Raw genomic sequence first — 18,352 nt, 5'->3', positions numbered from 1 at the left:
TTACGGGTACGCATGCGAATTCGCAAGTGTTTGCAAGTACACTCTCGCGTTCACAAGTGTTTACAGGTAGGCCTACGCACGCGCATTTGCAAATTATTGTAGGTACGTAGGCCTACGCGCGTGCACAAGTGTTTGTGAGTAGGCCTACGCACACGCGAGTGCAAAACTTATGCCACTGCCGCGAGCGGGATGGCGCATCAGCCAATGACAAATGCCTTGAATGTGTCCGTTTGTTTGAACTTGATGTAGGATCTGGATCTGGATCATCTTGTCTCAGGGCTAGTCGGCCTAGGCCTATATCTGAAACATGTTGAAAAACAATTTCAAATTTTTGGATATTCGCATTTTGACCTTAAAAAAACAGGTTTTTAATCCTAGATCCACCATAAATGTTTGGACATTCGAAAATTATATTTTGGATTAAAATTGTAGTAGTGCGATATCGCTTTCGTTTTCGCCCAACACTTTTCCAGAGTGGATATTGCCCAATGTACAGCAGCAAGCAAAAGGAGTTGCACGCGTACGTATGACGTACATAAACTTGAGGCCTAAATTTGCAAATAAAACAGGTTAGTAAACATTTAAATTTTCTTTAAAGGTCTACTTGACTTTTGGACACATTGCTGGATGTATATTTCAACTTGGTTTTCCATTTTGTATCATCAGGATATGTTAAAATAGTTAAGCTTACTGAGCAGTTTAAAAATTACATGCCTGTTGCACATGACATGCATGCTGTATATACAATCATGAATGCACCATTCGAGAAACACGAAACAGTGCTAGCCTTTGAAGTTGACATGCTTGTGACATGACTTGTACTTTGTAGAAGACCCAGTCATGCCAGTTTGGAATATTTGCTGGGGGAAATCAGGCCCGTAGTCTGGATTTATTTGGGGGGGGGGGTGCTGATTTTGAAAAAGTGGACCTTTTTTTTTTTTTTTTTTTTTTACCTTTTTGGTCTGGGCGGATTTGGACTTTTTTGGACCAAGAAAGCATGCGCTTCATAAATGGGACTTCAGGGGTTAAAAGGGGAGATTTTTGTGGTTAAAAAGGGGGACTTTTGGGGTTAAAAAAGATGACTTTTTGGGCCTTTGCTTTGGCATTTAAGGGGGGGGTGGCAAATGTTTATTTTATAATTAACAAACTTAGGCCCTAGGCCTAGCCCTAGACTAGTCATATCGTGCAGCAACGTCTAGCTTGGATTGTACTGCTGGGAGCATAGGTGAACCCCTAGACTACAGGTCTAGTCATGCTCATGTGCTAGGTCATTGTACTAGTGTTTTGGTCAGTTCTTTTTCTTTCTTTCTTGCACCCGGTTCGAAACTAAAGACGTTTGGAATTTTTCTTCGATTAGTCTGTCTTACCATTCAATGTATAAAGCCTAAATCAGCTCAGCGAACTCAGTTTTTGTTTTTGCTTTTTGCTGAACCATGAAATGGTATCAGCCTATAACAGTGTATGTTACTCGGTTACTAACTAACCTTTTGGTCTGAAATGGACATAACTTTAAATGCCACGAAGGTATGAATCAAATCATGAACCCCCAGTGATGTCAAATGAAAGAGGAAGGAGTAAAGAATATAATAAAAATATTTCCTAACATCAGAGGTCATAAAGGAGTCACAGGGGTCAAAAAGGTCATTTGAACCGAAAATGCTCCAATTGAGCTGAAATTTAAATGCAATGATCATTCTGACATTCTAAACATGTTTAAAATAATTTAATATTCATTTAAGGTCATAAAGGGGGACAAAGGTCATGTTTTCAAAAATGCTCCAATTGAGCTGATATTTAAATGCAAATGCATTCTAAACATGTTTAAAATATTTTAAAATTCATTTAAGGTCATTAAGGGGTCATAAAGGGTTGATATATACATGTACCACAATATACTGCCAAAGCCCCATTGTTCAGCTATGGTACGGTAATCGCTCTAGTTTAAACATGTAAAGAAACTAGAGCAAAAATACTTTACAATTTCCCTCTTTTTTTCTGAATAATGGCCCTAAGAATTGTTCAGCAGAATGACCCTAAACAGTCAGGAGTAACTATCTTACATTAAGGCTAAGCATATTAATCGTACTGCATGTCTATGTCAAATATAATGTTTCTGTATGTGTAAATTATGGAAATGTATTTTCAAATGATAATCCCGAAATTGTTATTTTTGTCGTTACAGCTGACGTGTTGTTGTGCCACGTGACAATGGAATCAAAACAAGATTGGCCATGCAATAGACTATAGTCCATGACAATGTACAATGTGTAAAGCATCAAAAAAAAAAGTTTAGATGCAGCCAAAGATTTTGGATGAACTGGCCAATTGAGAGAGCCATAATTTTAATACAAGAGCATGGTCAAATCAAAGATGGAGTAAACTGACACGGCATGACATGGAATAACTCCGACACTGAATAAAGCTAGATACAGTCCAGAGGCGGGTCATCCACATCACAGATCGACCCTCCTTCAAATTCTGCCTTTGGGTCCATCGTAAAGCAGTTGCTGCCACGTACATCAGATCTAACTCAAGTTGTTAGTCATCATTCATTCCATATAGCCCGCAGATGGAATGTACTCACGCCTCACATTCCAGGAACTGTGAAACGGACCAACTTCAAAAAGTGTTTTGGTCAAAAATGTGCAAACCCATCAGCTTCATGATAACAGCTGTTATTGCCTTGATATGTGTCTTGACATAGAAAGAAACAAGTTGAACAACTAAGCAAGCAAATACAGATTCTGGTCTAGATTTTCTTCAAGTAATATTGGTATTGATGACATCAATGCGAAAGAAGCCTACTGGTAGGGTTGACGTTTTTGATGCTTATCTCCTTCAGCTAAAACTGAGCACAAGGATCCTTTAAATACATTGAAGGGTGGATTGCAGGGGATCACCCCGGTACTGTTGACTGTACTTCAAAAATACACTCATTAACTCTAGGTTCCAGAGTTCTCCTCGTCTGGTTACAAATGTAGCGTTGAGGAGTATCAAAGTAGAAGAAGAAGCAACGCAGAACAATTCCAAAGCTATTGATCACACTATCTGTATATCAGTCTAAGAAAGTTCTGTGAAGTTCTTCCATGAGAAAAATAGAAGTATTCAGTTATATAATCTATCAACAATTTCCAGTTTAGTTATATGTTAGTGTATCAAAAGTCAGGACTTAGAAACCATAATTATGTTAAAGATACCTTACATGGTATCAGAAGTTTTAAGTTAGTTGTAACGTGAAAAGAAGAAAAACTTAACATTTTTACTCAGGATTTTTACTTCATCTTAATACTAATTACGGCGTGTCCGTCCGTCCTTCCGTCCGTCCCTCTGTCCGCTCGCTATCGCGTTCGCGTCAGCGCGGTTCGCATTCACGCGATGCACTATCGCGTTTCAAATGCGCTATCCCATGTTCTATGTGCGCTTATCGCGGAGTATCAACGGAGTGTGCGCGGAGTACAGTACGCGCATCGGAAAAGCAGTGTGACTAACAGGTGCATCTCATCGGACCAATAATTATAGGCCTTATTTTCAACACATATTTCAATACCGAACACGTGCACACACCAAACACGTGCATCTCATCGGACCAATAATTATAGGCCTATTTCAGCAGAACATGACTATTTCCGGAAGGCATATGAACCGTTTTTGCGTTCATGTTTCTCGCGATTGATTTCATTACTTTAGTAACGCCCTACCCAGCAAACACAAAACGTTTTCGACATTCGCAAAAAGGTTGTCAGAAAACGTTTAAATGTCGGGTTATATAAAAGGAATATTAAGAGTATAAAACGGTTTCATAACCTTAAAAAAATTTGATAATCTGCTGCTCAGCAAACAAAAATGTTTTACAGAAAACGTGTAGGGCCTAAATGTCGGGTTATATAAAGGGTATAAAAACGTTTTGATAACATTCCAAAAACATTCTTGAAAACTTGATACAAAACATTCTAAACAGAATCTTATTTTGGGAAAAATTTTTCCCCAAAATATTTGCAATAACGTTTTCAAACGTTTTCATGACCTTCATGTAACCCGACATTTAAATGTTATTAAAATGTGGGTTTTTTTCAACAAGAACATTTCTGTGTTTGCTGGGTTCAAATATTTTAACATAATGTTATTTAAGTATTGACAAAAATATTGTTGTAGTGTGTTTTCATACAAAACGTTTTAAACGCGTTATCATGACCTTTATATAACCCGACATTTTAATGTTATTAAAACGTTTTCACTTAAACCAAAAGCCAAAATATAACTTATTTAAAACATTTTTAAAACGTTTTTGTGTTTGCTGGGTATATCCACGTCCAGATACTAATTTCGGTTTCTCTAAATGTGGTAACAGGGCAGGGCTTGGAAGAGGCGAATGATGGGTTTCCAGATTATGGGTAGGCCTACCGAACTACCGAAGTAAGCATCACACCTATAAAAACAAACAGAGTTGATTAAGTTGTGTAAAGTTGGGTCTTGATCATTGAGAGATGCATTTCATAGTAGTTTAAAAAGTCAGGGCAGGTATATGGGTAACGGGTTTGGGTAATTAGAAATAGGCCTATCACGAGAAGCGCCCGACCGAGAACCGCTAAATCTAGTTAAGTATAATGGGCACGTTGCATCCAGTACATTCTTAAAGGTTCCAAAAGGAGCTAAAAGGGTCAAGTTCTAAAGTGTCCTCCTAGTACATAGGCCTATGGATAACCCTCACACTTTAACATAAAATACTTCTTGAAAATTAACGAGTTCTTTTGAGAACCATCACAAATCTAATGTGTTTAGGTTCTAAATGTCCAGCTGGTAACACTTTTTAAACAAATACACACTTTTTAAAGGAAGGCTCCGCCTATCACAACAATATGCCCTATGTAAGAAAAATAATTATCAAGCACGAATCACGTTGTTTTATCTAAAACAAACTCATGGCGACCATGTGATTCGGGCTTGATTATTATCTTCTAACATTTATAAGGCATGATATTATGATTGCCGGAGACTCATTAAAGTGCTTAGGAATAAAAGAAAATATTGTTTTCCACATTTTCACTAAACGATTGGTATTTTTGGCAACACCAACTCCTAAACATCACAAATAAAAAGCTTACATATCTAATTTCTAAAAGTTTAAACTGACTTTCAGCACAAATATCCAAGTAACCTTGAATTGTCGATGTGTGACACACATCGTCATCAGAAGAAGTCCTATGATGTTGTTACTTATCTAAACATGTCGCTTTAATAGCTAAACGTTAGCATTTAGAGTGTTGAAGACGGGTATAAGTGTTTAGGATGTATCAAAGTATGACACATGTAAAGTAACTTGAAAATCAAAAGGACGGAGCTGATTTTATTTTGGATTTGCGATGTGTATGATAATATGTTTTATAATATGAAATCATAACAACTTACACTGAATTTCAAAATCTATTGAAATCGCATATCTATGTTCTAAAGACAGAATTTTTTTGAATAAGGACCTTAAAATATCCCAATTTTTTTTTTTTTTTTCTCATATTTTTAATTATTCAAAAATTGTTTTGTATCTTTAGAACATAAATATTCAGTTTTTTTGTTCGTTTTCCAGCTAAAAATAAAGGCGGCAGCCACTATGAAATTGGCTATACCATCTTGAAAAAATAATGGATTACCTCATATCCAAAATAATTGTTCTACAGCTAGAGCACTATAATATTTCTGGTTGATTTTATACCAATAATAGGTGAAAGAGGTGTCCTGTATATGTACATGTGTTTGTTGTTGTTGTTTTCAGGCAGTTGTTAAGGCAGCGGACATTTTAAAAATGGAGGAAAAAAAAAAAAAAATAAACCAGAATTGTTTAGTCTTTATTGCTGTATTACTCGCGATTATAAAGGTAAACAAAATGCTTTGTCAACTCTTTAATAACATTATGTTAAAATCGTGCATCTATTTTTCAAAAGTGTTTTTAGAACGTTATTAAAACGTTTTATACCTTTATATAAACCGACAATAACACGTTATCTGTAAAACGTTTTGTGTTTGCTTGGCAACTCAACTTGAAGGCTCTACTACGACGTTGAAAAATTGATATGATGATGATATATACATGTCAAAGTTCAAGGTAACTCGACTTATGGCCTAAAACGCGACGCTTACTTTGCACCTAAAATCTATGGAAAGCTATTTAGGATTTGAAGGGTAAAAATAGGTCAAATCATCAAATTGAGGCTATTACGATAAACTGATATGAAAAGGTGAGAAATTAGCAAAATCGGATACCAAGAAGATTCCAAAAAGTTGCATGTTTACTAAGTGGTGGCCATCTTGAAACAAAAATGTGATTTTTGGATTTTTGACAAAATGTGTTTTAGGTAATAATGTGATTTTTGGTCATAAATGTGATTTTTGGTCAAAAATGTGTTTTTATTTCAAAATATGTTATTTTGGTCAGGGGTCAAAATGTGATTTATGGTCAAAATGTGAATCTTGGTCAAAAATTTAATTTTAGTCAAAATGTAATTTTTGGTCAAAAAGTGATTTTTGGTCAAAAATGTGATTTTGGTCCAAAATGTGATTTTCGGTCAAAAATGTGATTTTTGGTCAAAATGTGATTTTTGTCAAAATGTGATTTTGGTCAAAAATGTGATTTTGGTGAAAAGTGTGATTTTTGGTCAAAAATGTGATTTTGATCAAAACATCCGACTCCATACCCGGTTGACTCCGCGTATGGATGCCGACTGCACCAGCCCTCTGCACCGACAACGAGGCGTGACCACTTCGCAGCTCACCACGACTCCACACCCGGTTGCATCCCGCGTATGGATGCCGACTGTACCGTGGCCCCTCTGCACCGACAACGACGGCGTGACCACTGCGCGCGGCTCACCACGACTCCACACCCGGTTGCATGCGCGTATGTGTGCCGACTGCACCGCCCTCTGCACCGACAACGGACGGCGATACCAGTTACCCAGGGGCGATACCAGGCCTAGCCTATAATCATGAATTCATGATAATATTCTCCCAGACGGACCACAGCGGTGAGGTTCTACACGGTAAGTGCGATAAATATATTACTATAGGCCTATAATAATTATAATTATTTAAATAAATATCAGGTTAAAATCGGATTGAATTCAGGTTGAAATTAGGTTGAAATTTCGACGTCAATACAACGTGGGATTCAGGTTGAAATTAGGTTGAAATTTCGACGTTGAATCAACGTTGAAATCGGGTTGAAATCAGGTTAGGGTCGATTTGCAAATACAACGTGATTTCAACGTCGAAACGTCAACCTGATTTCAACGTGATTTCAACGTCGGGTGTGCCCACTGGGAGGCCTGCACTGTGAATTCCCTTCTTGGAATTTGTTCATTGAATACTTCTTGATATCTTCTTAATGTTATTTTTGATATTTTTATCAACTTTACACTTTCACATAATTTGTGAGGCCAAAAATATAAACTCAAACATAGAAAATCATGTATAGGCCTAGGCCTGCACTGTGAATTCCCTTCTTGGAATTTGTTCATTGAATACTTCTTGATATCTTCTTAATGGCATATCAACTTTACACTTTCACAAAATTTGTGAGGCCAAAATATAAACTCAAACAGAGAAAATCATGTATAGGCCTAGGCCTGCACTGTGAATTCCCTTCTTGGAATTTGTTCATTGAATACTTCTTGATATCTTCTTAATGTTATTTTTGATATTTTTATCAACTTTACACTTTCACATAATTTGTGAGGCCAAAAATATAAACTCAAACATAGAAAATCATGTATAGGCCTAGGCCTGCACTGTGAATTCCCTTCTTGGAATTTGTTCATTGAATACTTCTTGATATCCTCTTAATGTTATTTTTGATATTTTTATCAACTTTACACTTTCACAAAATTTGTGAGGCAAAAATATAAACTCAAACATAGAGAATCATGTATATGGTCGAATCCAACGAAAAGTGTACACGGCATGTTCAGGGCCATAACTTAAAAGTATTAATCAATTGGCATTCGTTTTTGTATTGTGTTTATTCGCTTGATCATACGCTTCAGCGCCATATATAATAAGACCCCTTCTGTGAAAAACTTAGACACAGAGACCCCAAAACATGCTATTTTTACCCATTTTTTCAAAATATTTCTTAAAGTATTTTTAAAAACATCTAAATCAGTTATGAAAAGAAGTCATTGGATTGAATCTAAATTGATTTCCTGAAAGGTGTGTATTCAAAGATTGCCTGTTCAATTTTTCACATATTTGTACATAATTATGAATTTTTTGTGATAATTTTTTGAGTGGTATTTTTTTACATTACCTACGAATACAATTTTTCATAGCACTAGATATATCTTTAAAAATGGAAATCACTAATAAATGCATAATTGATACAAGCTTTGATATGTCCAATACTGAAATGCATTGCATTCGGACATCTTTATTATTGTGTTTAGCTGCCAGAAATTCTAAATGGCACAAAGGTAGGTTTGGTAAAAATATGCATTACCTCCGAATACATGTTAAAAGCTGTGCCATTTCCACAAAGTGAGAGAATAGTAAACAATAGTTAAGCAATAGGTGCAGGGTAATACACTCTTTATTTCTACCAAGTTTCAATAACCTGCGTTTAAATATTTCTGAGATGTCAACAATAAAAGCAAGTATTCGTAGGTAAATTTCGGTAACCGAATGTTACCTACAAATACACTTTGACATCATGACAGTATTGTGAAACACCGCCATTCATGCCAATGCCCATATTGGTACATAACGAAGGCCTGTATGTTTGCTGTCAAATCATATGTCAATGAAAGTTGCGAATTCACATACATGCCCACCATGCAAAACTGAATACGGCTTAATTGGTGAAAAATATGTACTGAAATAGACGACGGTCTGCTCATTTGAAAGAAAAATCAGATTCAAAGAAGATTAGAAGGGATAAATACTTGGATTTGTCAACTGTCATGTGTGCTTCATTTTAAATGTTTACCGACCTTCTGGTTTCTGAGTAATTTGTGTCCAAATTGATTTATTCGAAGGTAACTTTTGACGTTTTCGCTAAGGTTACCTACGAATACCATGGAAAAAACGACTGTTCTCATTGTCTCATGATCTAGACAACACATTGATGGACCCTGGTATAAAGCTAATTGTAGTTGCCCTCAAACGAAAGGCCACAAGACGTAACTGACTCCAAGATGGACTTCACAAGTCTGCAATAACGGTTTTAATCGATTTGTGTGCAATTAAGCAAATTAAAGTCACTTTAGTGCCTTTGTTTCTTACTTCAATCCTCTTTCAACCGCTGTGAACCGACATTATTAATACATGATAGGGTCTAAAGTATCAATAAACGCACATAAAGAAAATAATACATTCAAAGTGCTTTATAAAATGAATTTTTGATTGCGATATCCACCAAAAGTCTAATTCTTACCTACAAATACTGAAATGTTACTTACGAATACAGCATAATACATGACATGTGTAATGAAGTGTCCCTACCAATAGAAATTAATTGTCAAAAACTTTAAGCGGTACCCCAGGACACTATTATTACCTATATATACGGATTCATTCAACAATTATTTATTATGTAAAATTGCTGATTAACTACTTGTATATCAAAATGAAGTGGTCAAAATCTTGCTAAAAGCATCAAAATTTTTTGATCTAAGGTAATAGCATTTATTCATTTGGACGTACCATCTGAAAGAGATCTAAAACTACCATTTTATTAATTCATTACCATAATAGCAAAATTTAAACCTATAAACTCAATATAGATATTGTTAAATCGCTCACGTTACCTCACGAATACCGGGTTTCTTCACCTTTTCATTGTATAAAGCGTTAGGTGTATGCGTATAATTCCTAATATTCTTGAACACATATATCATACTCGTTCTTATACAATGTGTAAATTGATTCATACTCATTTGATAAATAAAATACAGAAACTGACCTAAACTTCATTTTCAAAAATAAACTAGCATAAATTGACTAAGATCATATTGATCGCGTTATAAAAATAAAAACAAATATTTTCTGATTGAGCTAGCATTGTCCTGACACCCTGTGGTTTACATTAGACGGAAGAAGCGTTAGTGGGAATATTACATTTGTTTTAGGTTGATTAGTATTGCGATAGTGAAAGCATCCTAGTGGTATTCGTAGGTAACATTGGGTTTTGATATCACATTTACTATCACACGTCCTGGATTTATTTTTCAAGATTAGTAATGGCACTTTTGGTTCCTATAAGGCCAATAAGTCATCAATCAATGGGCAAAAGGAAAAAATTGTGGAGACATTTTTATTTCGGACTTTTATTTTTGGCCCGTGGACACTTTTGGTTGGATTCGACCATATAAGCCTGCACGGTGAATTCCCCTCTTGGAATTTGTTCATTGAATACTTCTTGGTATCTTCTTAATGCTATTTTTGATATTTTTATCAACTTTACACTAAATTCATATAATTTGTGAGGCCAAAAATATAAACTCAAACATAGAAAATCATGTATAGGCCTGCACTGTGAATTCCCTTCTTGGAATTTGTACATTGAATACTCCTTGGTATCTTTTTAATGATATCTTTTATATTTTCATCAACTTAAGGAGGAGCTGACCCTTGGCGTTTTTTTTTTTCATGCACCTAATTACTAACAGTATTCCTGACTATATTCTGAAGAATTGGGAAGGGCTACAAAACCAAAGTTACCATGACTATAGCCAAGATTACCATCATCATGTCTATGAAGTTTGATTTTGTTTAGCTTTTACAAATTTTCTTCGAGAGTGTAAAATGTTCGAAAAACAAAAGTTTTGAACATTTGACACTATATCGAAAAATCAATAAAAGCTAAACAAAATCAAACTACATAGGAAGGATGGCAAACACCTTAGCTATATTCATAGCAACTTTCATTTTCTAGCCTTTCCCAATTCTTCACAATACAGCCTAGAGTAGTACCGCTAGGTGCACGAAGGGTCGGCTCCCCTTAAAACTTTCACAAACTTTTGTGAGGCCAAAAATATAAACTCAAACATAGAAAATCGTGTATAGGCCTGCACTGTGAATTCCACTCTTGGAATTTGTTCATTGAATACTCCTTGGTATCTTCATAATACTCCATGACTTAAACAGATTACAAAGACTAGAATAAATACTTGATGACAGAGGCCAAGTCCCAACCCAAACTCACTCCATAAGTAAGCAATGTGCTGGTGGTATGATTTGAACCCAGAATCTCCTGGTCACTAGTCTGTACAATTAACATGATTAATGGTACGGTACTGTAGAACTAATCACAGTAATGCTAGACAAAAAGCATTGATCACTTTTCAATTAGTTTTGAGTGGAATTATCAATCTGTCTTCAGTTTTGCCATAGAGTAGCCCATGTCTCTCACTGGTGAACTATCAGTTCATTTGTAATACTTTTAGCTCCCTTATTTGTGAGTCTCACTATGATTGGCTACTTGGGCAACTGGTGTGTTGCAACTGGTTCGACCACGTATTGTTCGTGTATTACACAATAAACAGTGGCGCAATATTGAACCAGCACTTTTGTTTCACGATTGCCGAAGTTTGAACCCAATCATAGCTCTAGTAACCAGTCACATTTCTCAATTGTTGATATAGATATATGCAACAACCTACTCTGAACAGAATACATAATTCAGAACAGTAAACATCAATTCGACATCTGATGATTTAGATGATAAGATATAGCTTCCTTTATCCGTTCAATTTCAAAGTCTATAGCCAATCACTTTCAAAGTCTTTCAGTTTGTTACATAGTTGGAGGACTTGTGGATGAACGGCTGTCTTCTTGCCTTTCTTTTTACTTCTCTTGGACCCTTGACTAGGGTTGATGCCAAGGAAGCACCTGAAATCAAATTCATACATTCATATCAGTTCATTCAATATCAGTGACAATACATTGTAATTTGTAGTTTTTATTATTGAATAATATTCTATGTAAAAGATTTTCATAGACATTGAATGCTGTTAACATAAGTCACAAACATCTAAGAATATGGTTCATTCATATATCAAAAGGGTTTTGCACTAAATTATTACAACGAAAGGTATTTTTAAAAGTTGAAACTTATGCACTACATGGATTTTTCATATTAGTTTATTTTGAAGGACTGTATAATTTTAACATTTTTGACCTACTGTGGACTAACCACTCTACAAATTATGATTTTCCCACTAGTTACAGGCCCATACACATCAACTGACACTGATTGATGATCACATGATTCAGGTGTTTCTGTTTAATGTTAAGGTTGGATTCAGGTACAGCAATTTGTCCATTTGAACTGTTGTTGAAATCTATACAGCAGATTTGCCAATAATAAAATGAATATTTTAACTTGTTTCCAGCATTACTAAATACTATAAAAAAAAATATCATCAGACATTGGAAGCAATCAAAATATGCACATTATTTAGTTTTCATCATTGTTATTATAATTAAAAAGCTACAAGGGCTACAATAGTACATGTACAATGAAACCAGTAATGAATGACACATTATTTGAATTCCTATGATCATTTTACATAAAACTCCTCAAATCTATTATAAAAGTTTCAAAATTATTGCAAAAGTTTCAAATAAATTGTGAAATAGCTTCTTGCACCCTCAGTTCATCCAATCCATAATGTGTTGGCGGTACAAAATGTTAATAATGAAAAACACATCACACAACACCTCAAAGCAAATGAAGCAGAGAAATAAACATCCTTATATATAATCTTACCTCTGAATAAATTCCAATGTTGCTCGATATTCTCAGGGTACTCGAAGTTAAAGACGTAGAATGTAGAGAACCACAGGGCCAATGCTGACAGCTGGTTGGTGATGAGATCAATGACTACCTTCCCATTTATTGTCAGTGAGAACTTGTTAGTGTCAAATGGTGAATCTCCTATTTAAAGTAAAGAAAGATAAAATGCATTGCATACACACAATGAAAGGAATGCCAGTTAAAGGGACAGTCAGTGATTGTACAGAGATTCAACATCCCCTTTTAATGTTATGTATAGGTAGATATACCAAAGATCACTTTAATTCCAAACTTTTAGCCAAGTCTGACCTTCCGTTTAGAAGTTATGCAATATTGTGTGCATTGCATTGTTCCATAGGCTTCTATGGCGAATTTCTGATGCCCGCGCATCAGAAAATAAAGATTTGACTCTCGTTCACAAACTGTATAGTTTGTGCAAGATTCCTTTTCAGGCTAACCTTCCCCAACAAGCAAAAAAAAAGGTATGTGTGAAAAAAAGTTTGACCTTGACCCGCAGATCTCTGACTGTCCCTTTAAGCATTCAAGCACATGATTTCATATTGAAAACAATAATAAATTCCAAAGCGATTATTGTTTCCAAGTAAAAGTACTACTTTTTCTGAAAGAAAATTTGATGAGGAATTCAAATCTGTGACTATTTTCCTTCAAGTGTAGAAGAAATTTAAAACAAACTGATTTAAAACTATGACAAAATTACATATTTTGGATCTACCTGTAACTTGGTTGGACAACATTATGTTTACATTACAAGTTTGTCTCATTTGAAGGGCTAGTATGTCCTTAACTGATGAACTGGCATCTGTGCAGTTTGATTACTCTCTCAAAATTACATTGAATTAATTTATGAACTGACACAATTAGCAACCAAGATTGGCTCCAACTTTATATTGGGTGATAATGAATAAAACTTAACTTCTAAACCTCCTTTTAGCTACTAGGCCTATGTTTTAAGCTAAAGCAATACTGACATGTCAGGCTATATATTTAGTTCAGAAAATGATCTTTCTTGGCTTTTGTCAGTTAGGCCTAAGTGTTTCCTGACTGGATTATGAGTGTTTGTTGCAAAAATCCGCAAGAGAATTTCTATGCTTATTCATTTATTCCCAAAGTTTCATGACCAGGTTTTTGCTCTTTGCTGGATAAAAATCAAATGTGCAAAAATTTAGGTACTTTCCAGAAAAATGTAATTCAAAGATTATTAAAATGTCAATTTAACCTCTCAATGAGCTAAGTCAATTGTCTTTACAAATTTTTAAAGGTAGAAAGCAAATTGATTTTAGAGCTTATTTTTTAGACTACTCTCAGAAATAAGGGTTCTAAAAGGGTTCTTCACTTGTCCTCTATATGGCACCCTTTAATGTTCTAAAAGGAACCACTAATTCTTTTTTGTTATCCTTTATTGGTTCTTAATGTAACAAGCTATAGAACCTTAAAGGGTTCCTGAATTTTCTGTAACCTTTTTTGAGGGTTCAATAGCCAGGGTTCCATATACTGGACAAAAAAGGTTTCAGTTGGCACCCCCTTTTTCTGAGAGTGTAAGTGATAATCGATAGCCAATAAAGCCACAATGAATAGAACTTACCATGGGCAACAAGACAAGGTGTTGCCGGTAACTCCAGTGTTTCAATGGTAGAAGCTGAAGTACTTGTCAAGGTCTATTTGAAATATAAAAGAAAATCAAGTTCAGTAAAACATAATTACAAAGTAGCAATGGTATCAATGTGTACATGATCTGATATCGAACATTTAAATAATCTCTCCCCTGAAATGTGGCCACTTCACAGCACTGAAAAAAAGTAGTCATTGTGTTCTCGTGCAATGTGGGACGTTAGCCCTTTGTAAGTATAACATGTCCTTATACATGTGGGAACACAACAAGGAAATCTTGAATTTCTGTCATGGATGTGACTTCTACAATGATTTACATACTTTTTAATAGTGCTTGACTGTTTACCACAAATGCTACAAGTAGGTCGAACAATTGGCATGTTTATTGTACTGCCACTAGGCCTACTAGCACTAGTAGGCCTACTGTCTGGTCCACATTCTCCTGCAAGTTGTGCAACTGAAAACACTGACCCGAAATTGAAGTTTGAGAAACTGACCCAAATGACCCACAGAAAGATAAGCATTGATCTATGGTACCGGTACATGGGCATTTAGATCGTACCATGCACTTAAACCATGTGAACTAAAACAACTAGCGTTTACTTGCCTGTCTCTGTTAAAGTTGACCAGCAAAGAAGCGATCTAGCAAACTTATCAAAGTAAAACACTTCGATGCCACGGTCGTTTTCTTCAAGTCCTATCGGCCGATATACGTCTCATTACAGCGCGCAACGGCTACTCCCCGGGGGCTGCTCCTCTGCATGCGGTATTCTGATACTAACAGCGCATCCTCAGTTCAATCAATTATGCATAATTACCCAGGGAAAACGGTCTATAAAGTATTATTACAGGAGACCTGTGAACTTACGGGTTTTCAAAAAAGAAAATACATTTTTATTTGTTTGTTTCTGTAAATTTACGGATTTACCAGAACATCCATATTTTTTCTGTAAAATAACATTAATTCCGTAAAAATACGGAATGATTCCGAGTTGTTTGGAATATTTACCGTTAAAACTCTACGGAATATTACGAATATTCTGTATTTTTAAGGAATATTTTCCGTAAGAAACCTCGTTTTATTCTGTATTTTTAATGAATAAGTTTTACGGAATGAATAAATTGCAATTTACGGATGTTCCGTAACCCTGCTGCCGGAATGTTCCGTAAAATAACGGAATAGTTTGCTTCTATAAAACTATGAAAATATATCTCAAAACACTTAAAAAGTGAAGTATAATGTTGAAAAACAATTAGGGTCCTATGTGTTTTTACCTGCGGTAGGATCAATTCACATTTATATTATGATTTAATTTGATATTTTTAACAGTGATGGTGTTAATTAAAAAAAAATGGTGAAAGTCATATTTTACCTGTAAATTAACTTCATACTAATATTTTAACGGTTTAAACGTATGTTTTATTTGTAAATAAACAATAAATTACATTAAAATTAAATTATAAAAAATTTGCAGATTGTATCATTAAAAAACAAACTAAACTTTAGATTGACAGGAAAACGTTAAATTGATGACTTTAGCGTCTTGAAAACGGTAAAAACTGTTAATTTTTCATGTAAATTAACGTTGAACTTCAATTGTGGTACGGGAAATTGTAAATTTACGGTTGTTTACCATAATGTTGTGTAAAATTTGTTCAAATATAGTATAAGCCGTATTTTTACCTGTAAATTAACATTCTAACAATTTTTAACAGTGTTAGTAATGCACTTTTAAAAGAAACTGTAAGAAAACGTTCAAACGCATGTTTTTATATTTAAATAAACAGTAAATTACATTAAATATACAGTCATTTGTTTAATTTTGCACATTACATCATAAAAAAACCGAAACATTACATTGACAGGAAAACGTATAATTATACTGATTTTTTAGCGTCTTTTTGTATATAAATTGTTTTGAAAACAGGAAAAACTTTTTTAATTTTTCATGTAAATTAACGTTGAACTTCAATTGTGCTACGGGAAATTGTAAATTTACGGTTGTTGACCATGATGTTGTGTAAAATTGGTTAAAATATGGTATAAGCCGTATTTTTACCTGTAAATTAACATTCTAACGATTTTAACAGTGTCTGTAATGTAATTTTAAAAGAAACTGTAAGAAAACATTCAAACGCATGTTTTTATTTGTAAATAAACAGTAAATTACATTAAATATACAGTCATTTGTTTAATTTTGTATATTATATCGTTAAAAAATAAACTAATCATTACATTTACAGGAAAACGTAAAATTGCTGATTTTTAGCGTCTTTTTTGTGTAAATTGTTTTAAAAACGGGACAAACTGTTTAATTTTCATGTAAATTAACTTTCACTTATTTGTGATACGGGAAATTGTAAATATAGGCCTACGGTTATTGACCATAATATGTTGTGTAAACTTTGTTTAAATATGGTAAAAAACCGTTTTTTTACCTGTGAATTAACATTCTAACGATTTTAACAGTGTCGTAATGTACTTTTATAAGAAACTGTAAGAAAATGTTCAAACGTATGTTTTTATTTGTAAATAAACAGAAAATTATATTAAAATTACAGTAATTTGTTTAGTTTTGTATATTGTATCGTTAAAAATAAACTAAACATTACATTTACAGGAAAACGTAAAATTGCTGATTTTTTAACGTCTTTTTTGTATATATTGTTTTAAAACAGGACAAACTGTTAATTTGCATGTAAATTAACTGTCACTTCAATTGTGGTACGGGAAATTGTAAATTTACGGTTATTGACCATAATGTTGTGTAAACTTTGTTTAAATATGGTAAAAACCGTATTTTTACCTGCAAATTAACATTCTGACGATTTTTAACAGTGTCGGTAATGTACTTTTAAAAGAAACTGTAAGAAAACGTTCAAAATTATGTTTTTATTTGTAAATAAACAGTAAATTGCATTAAAATTACAGTTATTTTTACTTTTGTATATTGTATCGTAAAAAATGGGATATTTGATAAAAAACATTACATATACAGGAAAATGTAAAATTCTAATTTTTCACCGTATTTTTGTATATAAATTGTTTTAAAACGGTAAAAATTGTATTTTTTCCCTGTAAATTAACGTTCATTTTTAACAGTGTACAACAGTAAAAACATCGATTTATTTCGTTATCGGAAATAACAAAATGCATTAAATTTGAGCTATCTTTAGCGCATGAAGCAGAAATATATTGATTAAAATAAACAAAATGCAGTCGTACACAATTTCTAATTTAATAATATTAATTGTGAACAAAATTTTGTCATTTCATTTAGTCAAAGCTGCTGTTTTGTTTCTCATGCTGGTTTTGCTATTTACTGCAGATTGCTCGAATGGCGCGAGCGACTGCGTAAAAACAACGCGCGACTTTGGTGCCACGCGTTATGCGCGGATCCATTTTACGCTGTGTATGACGTACGGACTAGGCCTACTCTTTTTCAAAATAATGTCGCAACACTCTGCAAGCCTAACTGCTTGAATGTTTACTTGATCTCCAGCAGATAGCACAATTGGAGACCAAAATTACACCATATTTAATTTAAGCTACAGAAGATAGTAAAAACACGAATTTAACCGTGATTTTTAAAGAAAGAAAATGTCGCAAGACATGCCGTAATTTGCTCGATTTTGGTACCCGGTGTCTATTAAGCTCATGCATTGACTTGCACGGTGAACGTTAAAATTGAAATATCTCAAGAAAGGAATATCGTATGACGCTGAAACAAACTTTGAAACAAAGCTATAAGATTTCTCTATCTGTTGTTTTTAATTTGGCGCATGTTGAATTCGTGTGTTTTTGCTATCAACTGCCGATAGCTCAAATTTACTCGTAGTTGGCTGTCGTCTTTATCTGCTGAACGAGATAAGAAGGCACACCACTGACGTTATAAGATTTCGCAATCAAAAAGTGCAACCCGTAAAATAGTCCCCGTAATA

The 18,352-nt window shown here is 34.2% G+C and overlaps 2 long non-coding RNA genes across 2 annotated transcripts; one reads left to right on the top strand and one right to left on the bottom strand.

Annotated features, from left to right (window-relative positions):
- The first annotated feature begins 426 nt into the window (after window positions 1-426).
- LOC140149885 (uncharacterized) lies at window positions 427-2,261 on the top strand. Its single transcript, XR_011858763.1, has 2 exons — window positions 427-569; window positions 2,183-2,261. It is a non-coding gene; the product is annotated as an uncharacterized lncRNA (long non-coding RNA).
- Window positions 2,262-10,988: 8,727 nt separating this feature from the next.
- On the bottom strand, window positions 10,989-15,288 carry LOC140151126 (uncharacterized). The gene is made up of 4 exons (XR_011858899.1): window positions 15,018-15,288; window positions 14,385-14,457; window positions 12,755-12,922; window positions 10,989-11,874 (listed from the first exon to the last, which is right to left on the bottom strand). It is a non-coding gene; the product is annotated as an uncharacterized lncRNA (long non-coding RNA).
- Between the last annotated feature and the right edge of the window lie 3,064 nt (window positions 15,289-18,352).

This window comes from Amphiura filiformis, chromosome 4 (genome assembly GCF_039555335.1).
Source record: "Amphiura filiformis chromosome 4, Afil_fr2py, whole genome shotgun sequence".
Taxonomy (NCBI): Eukaryota; Metazoa; Echinodermata; class Ophiuroidea; order Amphilepidida; family Amphiuridae; genus Amphiura; species Amphiura filiformis.
The sequence above is the reverse complement of the archived record's forward strand: the minus strand, read 5'-3'. Positions and strand labels throughout refer to the sequence as shown.